Raw genomic sequence first — 10939 nt, 5'->3', positions numbered from 1 at the left:
TAATACAATATATATAACTAGGGGTCCCCGCTCCATCTCGCCATCAGTTTGGAAAACGTTGAAGACCCCTGCCTTAGATGATATGATCTCAATCATCTTTTTAAGCTCGGCAAATGTACAAAGGGTTACCTAATTTTTGTATGGTTATTTATCCTTATGTCTAAAGAGATTATATTTATTATGCTTTCATTTTTGGTAACGCTATTCGTAAGATTTTGCCAACTTACATCTCACATACCAATGGGGTTGCTTCACAATCCAAGTTCTAAGAAACTCACCGCAACTCTTACATATACTGCTGACACCCAAATTTATGCTAGATTGCTATGGTTACTGAAGGGGAATTTTATTTATCAAGATTTGAAGTTATAAAGTCGTTGAAGGAATTTAGAGTTTGAATAATTGCTGATACTAAAAAAAAAAAAGCATTTCATACAATTAACCTTAATAGTTTGTCATTATTTGAGTCATTAAAAAGGCTGTACCAAAGAGGCACTTATTTTAAATATAGTTAGAGATGATTGGAAAAGGGAATCTGGGGCTCCTTCTGTATATACTATATATTTGAGTTTGTGGAGTACCACAAGAATCAGTGTTTGTACCAAACAGTTTTTATATCTACTTATGAACAAATTATGCTAAATGTCTGCTTGTTCTCATCTTTAAAATCTACATTTTATTTGGGTGATAATTTGTAGCAATATTTCATCATGACCATCTTAAAAATGCTAATATTTTTAAGTAACATCAAGGAGTTTTAGGGAAGAATTTCCAAACGTTACTGAAAAACCACTTTATTTATTGAAAAAAAAAATAGCTATAAGAATTTTACACTGTGTTAAACATGCAGGATTAGCAAATTAGTAAAGTCTAAAAACTATTTACAATCTGCACAAGCGTTCATCTGGGATTTGACTGGATGTTTTTGCATACTGGCTTTATCAATGTATAACCAGCAGATGAAAAAAGTTGATAAAAATGATTCAACCATCTTTGTATTATTTTTTTCTCCATTGTTCTAACTTTGCTTTCAGACCTTAAAGCTCGATCCTTCCAAAGATTAGAATTACATTTCCTCATCTCGGCTAATCACAGGACTTAAAGTGACGTTGTTGTAAATCAGCTCCTTGCAGCGGGCTCATTGGTTGCTGTTGAGAAGAAATCCTCAGAATGAACTAATCTATGGTGCTCTTGAACAAAAAGAAAGAAGTGGTTGTTTTGTTCACAAAGGGCTTCTATGTCTTTTTGGGTTAATTCATTGAGATTCATTATTGAACTCTGTCCTATTATCTGGTGAAATTAGCTAAGCTTAAAAAAAAGTCCTGCTAATTAATGACCCACATTAATTCTGATTAGATTTGTCATTTGACCCCCTTTAGTTTTTTTTTTTCTTTTTTTAATGAACCCAATAGAGAATGTCAGGTTTTGACTCATATGTTTGACTCCATTTTTTCTTTTTGGTTTTACTCTTTGCTTCAGAATCCCCTCCTAGGTTAGAAGTAGACCCAAGGTGTATGCGCTTTGATAACCACATTAGCCGCCCCCACAGCCTCTAATGGAATAGACATGTTTTCAAGAGTGGCAGAGAAACTAATCTATATCTGTCCAGTTTCCTCTTCCTGCTCTCCACATGTCACATCCTGCCTTGTCGCTGTTCTGATAGCACCGTCTCCTAGCTTTTCTGCCCCTGACATTCTAAGTTGTCCCTTTCCAAGTCTCTTTTCTGTTTATCTCCAGGCCTTGCCTCGTGTTTATTTCCTTTATTTTTTCTCCATGATCAAAGAAAAGAATGTCATGTTCTGCAGGCGAAAGAGACAATGTATTTTTCGCTGCTCCCTCGCTGACTATTCCTGTCTGTTGCTGTGAACTTTTCACCCCGAAAAGATGCTCTTAAGTCGACTTTCTCCTCGCTTTGTGTCTGAGGATAGAATACTTTAAGAAGACTTATTTGATTAAAAGAGGATGACAACCTCCAAGTCCTGCGTGATTTCTACCCTCACACTTCAGCTCTTCTGCCTGACATTAAAAATCCAGACACATCTGCGTCAGATTGGAAATCGTATTTTGCTTTCTCTTGTATGCTTCATTGAACCCTTCAAAGTGTGACTGCCATTGTTGCCCACTATCTTATGCAGTGTATCAACAGGATTTGTCTTAGTAGTATCAGTTGGAGGCTATCCAGTAGCTCGGATAGGTAATATTCCAGTGTCAGCAGCTAAGGCCTGCTGATGTGTGAAATTAACACTCTGCACACTTTTATTGCTGTAATAGTAAGATTCCCTCTAGGGATCAATTCATTTTCAATTTCTCATCTTTTTGTTTGCATTTTTATAGCAGAAGTGTTTAACATATGTTGATTTGCAGCTGTTTAGTTCCTTTTCTTTAAATAATGCACCAGAATATTTGCAAGTGAGGTTCCTAAAATGACAAACAAAACTTCTGTAGGTGCTTTAGTGAGGAATATGAGTGTTTTATTTCAGCTTTGGTTCATAATTATCATCCGGATAACTTTCAGAGGCTGAATTCTACAATCAAATCTCCGCTTTGTGGCTATTAGAAAGAACCTGCTATTTCTCAGCTGACCTAAATGCAGATGATGGCCAAAAGATGGGGCATAAAGAGGCCAAGAAGATGGATGATCCACATTATCTCCTGCAGGGAAGAAGTAGGGAGCGAGACGTGTCTGCTGAGTAATTCATAGGGCTTAGTCGATCATTCCCTGGTTTTTCCGCCCTCCTCCTCTATTTGCTCTCTAAACCCTCCGATTACAAAGTCATTTTTAGTCCAGCACTGTGGAAGTTTGCATGGGTAAATGCCAAAGCTTTGAGTTGTCACTGGGCTGGTTTTATACTGCTGCCATTCAGCAAACATTTACAGGTGCTTTACATAATATGTCCTTTGACTTGTTTACGGTTAACTGGAAGCACAGATGTGCTGGAAGGGTTGTTAGAAAGAATGGATAACATATTTTATGAAAACGCATCTATAAAAACATATTAAAATACCCTTTATTGTGAGGATGTAGGCTAGATTTTACCTCTGACCTAGAATCCGCTGCTGGTTTGACCCAATTTTCCCCACAGAGATCATTAAAGTTTCACCGTTTATCTAATCTGCTAGATAAGGTAGAGCTCAATTCCCTCTATAATAGCAGACGGAGAAGTCTTTCATAAAGTAATAGTATTCATAAGGTGAAGACAAATGACTTTTATTATAGTTTCAATACATTTCAAAGGGATATTTTTAAAACTATGTTTCTATGAAATAATTTTAATGTATATGCAGAGTTTTTACAGCAACTAGTGGCTATTTTTTCCACAGTAGGCTGACAGGAAAGGGGGTATAAGAGACGGGGAGAAACATAGGGACTAAGGCACTAAGGACTAAGGCTTCCGTACACGCAGCTGTTTTTCCATCAGAAATCAATGAAAATATACCTATAGATGAAGTAGAGAGAAACTGATACATGGTCTATCTTTTTATTAGAATGAATTGACTATCTTATTCACCCCCTTTTACAGCGATGCTGCTAAATAAACTCTAGTGCAATGAAAAGAAGTCTAAATGATGGATTATAGAACATATTGAAATTTGGGTGAATTTTAAATGAAATTATGTATTGTATACCTTTGGAGGAGCTGCAGTGATCTGCAGCTCAGGTGGGAGAATCCATGAATAGGAGAATGATTTATTGCATGTTCAATCATTTCTGGTCTTTGTGGAGGAGTGGCCAGAGGAAAGCAGCTGCTGAATTTAAACTTCAACTTTTTGAAACTACAAGTGAAAGATGTTGTGTGGTCCAGACCTAACAGTGCACAAACAAATGGACAAGGTCATTCTCATCCTTTATACTTTATCATCGTTTTAAGAAAAGTTCATGTAAAAAAAAAAAAAAATCGGAGGTGTATGAGTACTCGCTGCACAATAAAGCTAAGGAGTATTTCAACAATAGGATTTTTCTTTTCTTTTGTCAGGGTATGTTTTCCATCTGAGCCTGGAGCTCAGTCCTTGTTCTGTAAGGAGGGTGTGGTTAGACGATAGCTTTGGTGGCCAACTCTTTGTAAACCTTCTCTTTGGAAAGTATGACTGTTCAGGAAACCCCAGTGAGCTGGACTCGAGGGTTTGTTGAGAAAAGACCACTTGGTCGACCACTGTTTAGAGATACGGGATTATTCTGTGCTCTCTACCTTCCAACAGAACATGAGACAGACTTGAGAAAGGTTTTAACTTTGCCTCCTTCGAGAGCCTCGCTTGTTTGAAACCAAACAATGAATTAATATAGTCTTAGATTCTGTATGATAAGGCCCGTAATATTATTACTGTCTGGCTGTTAGCTGTTCTAAAGTCCGGCATGAAGATACAGAAGCAGCTCTCCTTCGCCCCTGTCATAGGTTGAAACGGGGAGCGTCATAAATATTTCAAGGGTGTGTCTCAGATCAGAGTAAATCTTCAGATTCTTAGCAGCTCTCAGACAAACTTTTTTTCAGTTCCATCTTGTTCACATTTTCATGATTTCATTTACTGTTGTTTGTTTCTCTGAGTGCTTTGTGGACTCAGCCTTTCCATTTATTGGTTACATAGATTTGTTTTGCATTAACCCAGCAATGACCTAGAGTAGATGCTATTGTTTTTCCTGCTTTCCTTGCTCTCTGCTAAAAGTCTCTTGTTTTTTCAAGCACTCCTCTGCATCCTGTCCTTTGTAGTGTAGGAGCCATGAATATTTAAAGGACTGCAGTGTGTCAAACTGATATCTGAAATCCTTTCTTTCTCTCTATTTATTCAACTCTTGCCGAGTCTAAAGGGGTTTTAGTTTTTCACTTCAGAAAATCTTATATCTATCTTTATGCTTGAATCGCATATTAATTTTCTTTTTCAGTGAGAGAAACCAATGATTATCTACGTATCTATCACAAGTTGTTTTATCTTTGAAATTAAAGTTTGAAGCAGGAAAGACTAATGAAATATCTTAAACCATTCAGTCCAGAAAAAAAAATGCCTGAAAATGTTAAAAATATCCTTCCTTCCTTCCTTCCTTCCTTCCTTCCTTCCTTCCTTCCTTCCTTCCTTCCTTCCTTCCTTCCTTCCCACACATTTATAATGTATGATAAAAAAAAAAAAATCTGTTCATGTTGAGTTATTTTTACAGAACATATGTGTATCAGATATGATGGCAGTTCCATCTTGCAGTGATGACCTCTGTGGTCGAATGTTTCAACTGTTTTTCAAAGATGGTTGGACTTAAAATGATGCCCCTTGCCTTTTTTATTATTAAATGTATTAAAGCACAGTAAATACTTCAGCGGGTAACAGTGCCAGAGTGATTTGCTGACCAAACAGGCCACATTGCCCACTTCAAGGACACTCTGTAAATTTCATGCTCCATAAACCTGATTCTTCTTACTAGAAGGCTTCTGTTCTGTTTCATTGAACGTTAGAGACATAAATGTTTATTGCCCTTTCACCTTCACACATGCAGCTCCTCTGTGTTTGTAAAACAACTAAAACTCCATGAAGCACCTAGTGACATCATGAAGGCATCCATATAGGTCAGTATATTTCTGGGTAAATGCTGTGAATGCAGCATATTTCCTGCATCAGCTGTCGAATGCAGTTAGACTCCAGATATAAGTCTGAATTTCCTTTAAGCCTCCACTGGGGGCACCAAAAGAAAAAACATTAAAACAGTATATATGTGTATACAGGAAAAGTTAATGCTTTATTTTTTGTTTAACTTTGTTCTTGCTGCAGACCACTTTAGACCTTTCCAGGACATACAGTAGAAGCAGCTGGATGGGTTCTTACCACTTTATGTGAAACAATATTATGATTCCTTACAACTCTACTTTGTAGCATTCTGTTAAACAGTTTTCAGAGACTGTGCTTGGTACTTAATCCCCCTAAATATACAAATAAAACATTTTGTGACCAAGTAACAGCACCAGTTATATGTGATCATGCTTTATATTCCGTTCATAATCTAAAGCAGAGCTCTCACCTTGTTTTAACAATGGATTTGTTTCACTTTGAGCAAATGAGTCACTCAGGTTAATAATAAATATATCCGTTACAAATGTTATTGTTCTTCTGCAGCGTTTCGAATTTCCCATGGATAAAAATGAATGGAGTTGATCAGAGCTGTCAGCACTCACTGATTTCCTGTGACCTTTTTTAATGGGGGGGTTGTTGCAGAGTTCAACCTGTTCAGCATGGCTGCCACATGGAGAATCTCTTTAACTCCAGCAGTCAGAAAGTTGCCTTGGATGAAGGCAGCCTTTACATGGATCTCCTCATCTGCTGATAGATTGTTGTTCATATTTCAGGTCCAGAACTTTATTAAAAGCAAGAACATATTTTGGTTCCCTCTGAGTGTCTTGAATTTATGCTTGAATGTATTTTATTATTATTTTTTTGCTCTGTTTGATCAATGTGAGAGCCTGTACAGGTGTTATGGGCAGATCAGAGATAAAATCCTGCAGGCTGGAACCTTCCTAGTGGAAAAGCAAACAGGCAGAAAATGTCTGGAATGCGCTGTGACCTTTGAACCTAAACGTGAGCAGAGAGGGCTTTTCGCTACTGGATGGTATGGCAGCATAATACAAAATGACTGATTGCACAGTGTGCTTTCTCTGTCTTTATTTAAAAAAAATGGCTTCATCCTCCTCAGTTTTTTTTTTTTATGCCCTTGGATGTTCCGACAGATTATGTAAAGGAGGAACAGCGTCTGCTGGCTTCGTTTTATTATTGTGGGTTAAAAAAAAGTTTTCTTCCCTTGTAGATGCACAGCTTAACTTGGCAGACACAAACCGCATACCAGAAAAAGTGCGTTCAGCCTGTGTGCTCAGTGCCGGCAGACAGCTTTAGGTGAGCTGTGTTGCCGTTGCTCTCCAGAGACTTTAAGTGAGAGGGAAAAATATGAGATGCAAAGCGAGGGAGAGTCAGGGCTGCATTTAAAGCACCACTGAATAACTATTGATTTCTGTACACAACTTTTAGTAAATCATTTCAGCGTATCCAATTTTTTCTAAATACTCTCAATTAGTGCTTTTATATTCCCTTGATGGAGTGGCAAATAGTTGGTAAGAAAAGTCATGTTGCAGATCGAGATTAGATCAAGTGAGCTTCAAGCAGATGTGGAGGCACATCTGGAGCAACTTAATCATGTAAATAAATCAAAACATGTAAAATATTAGCAGAACAGTTGCTGAAACAAGGATATTATCTCTGGGGCAAGAACAAAGGCAGAAACAATATCTAATTCCTATGTGGTTTAATTCTGGGGATCTCCACTAAACTTTTAACTTCCTGAACAGAAGGCATTTGGAATGACCTAGAGCAGGCATCCCCAAACTATGTCCTCGAGGTCTGATGTTCTGCAGGTTTGGGAGGTTTCCCTGCTTCAGCACAGCTGATTCTGAGGATTGCAGTTCCACAAAAGCCTGTTAATTAGCTATCAATGGAAAACAGCTGTTCAGAAGCAGGGAATCCTCTAAAACCTGTCGAACAGTGGCCCTGGAGGACAGACTATGGACATTCCTGGCCTGCTGTTACTATTTGGTTAAATTTACTTCTAAAATACAGACTTAGTCGTTGGATTAGATTATTACGTCAGTATTTTAGAAGTTAATTTAGGTTAAATTCACACTGCAGACAAATGTGACCTGAATCCATTTTATTGCCCATATGAAATTCATGTCTGACTTTTTCATGGCGCTCAAACCAAAAAAAATCCAGTCTTTTCATCTCCAAAAAAAATCAGATTTGGGCTACTTCCGTATGCGTTACTAAATGGAATACATATGCAATAGTTTTTAAAGTATCTGCAGTCTGGACGGTCATGTTGCATTTCCTATGACGCTCGTCTGAGCTCTGACTATTATTTATAGTCACTGCTAAACAAAAACATACTGTAAATAGTTCTGCCCTCTTCTTTTCTTATCTTTCTTTGTGCTCATTTATTGTTGGCTCCCATTGTTCAAATTGTTTTTTTTCACACTGTCTGGCATGAGCTCAGACTAATTGTTTTCTCATTTAAAGGCAGGTAGGATTAATGGAAATAGTACTATTTGCTTAACGCAAAATAATGAAAGAAATATTTGTATTACATTTAAAGTCGAGTTTAATTCCTCTGTTTTGGGTAGAACAGCCTTTAAACTTTCTGAATTGGATCAGTTAAGTTGGTTTGCAATTTTTTCTCCAAGTTTCCCACCCTGGTTTGCTGGAATATTGGCCTATTCCTACACAACCAGTGTTACTGGATCAGGTTTGTTGGTCGTCTTCCTCCTGCACAGCTGGCGGTATGCTAGGAGGAAATCAGCAGACCCATTTGTGTCCAATCTGGAACTTCCTTCTTTAAAAAAAGTTTCAGCATTCATCTCTCATTGCAAATGAAATGTTGTTTTTACAATTTTTTAAGTAATGGCTTCTTTTCTACTGATTGGCCTTTCAGTACATGTTGGGTTTGTACAGGACTAATGTTATTGTTATTAAATGATAACACCTAATATGATGTACCTGCCAAAGGTCTCTCCGACTTCTTTTGGGTTGGTAACAGTCAGTCAATGTTTTATTAGAGTCAGCAGTGCGCAGAATAATAACCAGTAGAAAACGGGTTTTATCTAAAGTCTTCACTAACAATGTGTGATAAAAGTCTGTGTGAGATCTGAGCATTTTCACTAATATAGGTCTCCATGATTCAGGAAAGATATTTGAAGAACAGAAAACAAAATTATGCACCAGAGTTAGTGGTGAAAATGGTTAAAAGTATGAGAGCCATAGGCGCTGTTTTGACAAACTTTTAATTAAAAAGCATTTATCACCTATGAGAATAAGAATCTGTATTGGCAGATTAGATGTTTTCTGTTGCATAATATCAACCCTGCAACCTTTTTAATAAATGACCTCTTTAGTTTGGAATTGAAAGCACAAAGGAAGGTTATGGTGGCAAGTAAAGATATGTATACCATTTATCTTTAGTACTCTATCTGCCTTCAGGAGAATAGAGATTAAGTATAACTGTTCTCTTTAGTTCTCATTACTTTTGTGTAAATTTTAAAAAGAGAAACTTTTTTTTTGGTAGTCAAACAGGACTTTACATTTAGACTCATAGTAGCGTTCAAAACAGGTTAGTTCAAAGTTGTAAGATTTTCACTATGACGCTGTCTCTGACAGTAATGGAGATGTTTCACTGACATTGCTCTTACTGTAATCTATGACAGAGGACACATCTGAGCTGATAAGGGAGATTTTATAAAGTTTCCATCTGTTTTCCTGCTGCTTTAAGCGGAGTTTTGCTGCTCATGACTTCACTCTGGACATTCTGACAAACCTTATTCTTATTAAGTGGAATTTCAGGCATGCCTGCACAGACAATGATCCACATATAACTGACCACTAATCTAATAAAACACACACGCATGCTTTAACACACCCATGTCCCTACTCTGTGCTCTTACTCACAACATTCTTGACATAGAGATCAGAGCGCTGAGCAGCTTGTGGGTGACACTTATGCATGTGGTCACATATTCTTGCTAATGGTGACCAGTGCAGCCCAGCTGTTGAATCATGAAGGTTTCCCACCCATTGTCCACTCTGACCAGCGGTCAGGCATTCATTGAATAGCAAAGCACAGGACTCCACCGCATCCATTAGGTCAGCCTTTGTAAATGAACCATCCCCGGAAAGAAAGAAAAAATAAGTACATGAGAAATCCTGCAGGGAAAACTGAGATTGTTTTAATTTATTGTTCTCATTTGTGCGATGTGCACATGTTGCCATGCAAATATGTTCTTATCTTTGTAATTAATATTTGTTTTAAAGTTACTCACATCCACAGCAATCAGAACCGCTGTGAGATCTTGTTTCCTGAGTTTTAAAAAATTCTTGATAAGTACTACAGAAAGCCCATATATCGCAGCACATGTCGACCCCACCCTGCCCCTCATTACAAAAGCCTGAAGTCACTAAGAAGTGACAGAAAGCCTTGTTGTTGTGTCATGCTTTGGTGCAAACTTTCCCTAGAGACCCTCCTCTGCAGCCTTAATTCCCCAAATGTGCAGACCACTTTTGCCTGTTAGCCTTCTTGAAAATCACTGTAGTAACTCATGACACAGTTGCTTTTCATTCTCTGCCTCTTATCTGATTAATGAGAAGTTAGATTTTATTTTGCTGTTGACCATGCTTTACTTTAGCCACTGGGACATAAAGTAATGGTAATCTGGTGAATAACTGGCCTTAGTTTAATATAGAAATATGAGATTAGTAAGATTAAGAGGAAGTCTTATCAGCCTGTGTTTAAACCACTCATATAAAAAACCTTTGCATCAGGAGCCAAAGTCAGAATTACTTGAGTCACAAAATGAGATTCATCTTTTTTGAAAATGTTGTTTTCATTTAAATTTTCATATCACAGCTTCTGTCTCTTGTTTTTCGTCTTCTTTAACATTATTACATTCTGCAATTTAGCAGAAGTGAATATTGATTAAGAAAAATTATCATAATCAGAGGGGAAAAAGGGTAAAATTAATTGAAATGATGTGAAATAAAAAAGTAATGAACAACATATTCTGTGGGAGTAAGTTTTCCTTAATTACTTTTTTGTTTTGTTTTATAGAACGTCCATCTTATATCCAATGATATCCATAGCTGTGTTAAGCCAGTTATGGATATGTTTTTTTTTTTTTTTTTGTAGCAACCAAGAGAGTTTTTGAGATTTCTGTCATTCCCATGTACATTTTCCTACATGTTTCCAAGATATAACACAAAACAAGAACTAGTTATTTGATATGTCAACATCACACAGACAGCAGAGAGAATAGGATCCCAGAATGGTTGCATTTTCTCACAGCTCCAAAAAAATTTGTGTTTGGTCTGAGTTCATGTTTTTACATTCAGTAGCCTCCGACATTGTTTTTTGAGTTATTGTTTGCAAATTTTTAAT

At 37.1% G+C, this 10939-nt stretch overlaps 1 protein-coding gene across 10 annotated transcripts in view; it reads left to right on the top strand.

The window, feature by feature from the left end:
• dip2a (disco interacting protein 2 homolog A) overlaps positions 1 to 10939 on the top strand; it is a 101899-nt gene that overhangs the window by 1512 nt on the left and 89448 nt on the right. The window lies entirely within an intron of this gene.

The sequence above is a fragment of the Cyprinodon variegatus genome, unplaced genomic scaffold, assembly GCF_000732505.1.
Source record: "Cyprinodon variegatus isolate N-32 unplaced genomic scaffold, C_variegatus-1.0 Scaffold356, whole genome shotgun sequence".
NCBI classification, from domain to species: Eukaryota; Metazoa; Chordata; class Actinopteri; order Cyprinodontiformes; family Cyprinodontidae; genus Cyprinodon; species Cyprinodon variegatus.
This window is presented reverse-complemented; position numbering and strand designations above follow the sequence as displayed.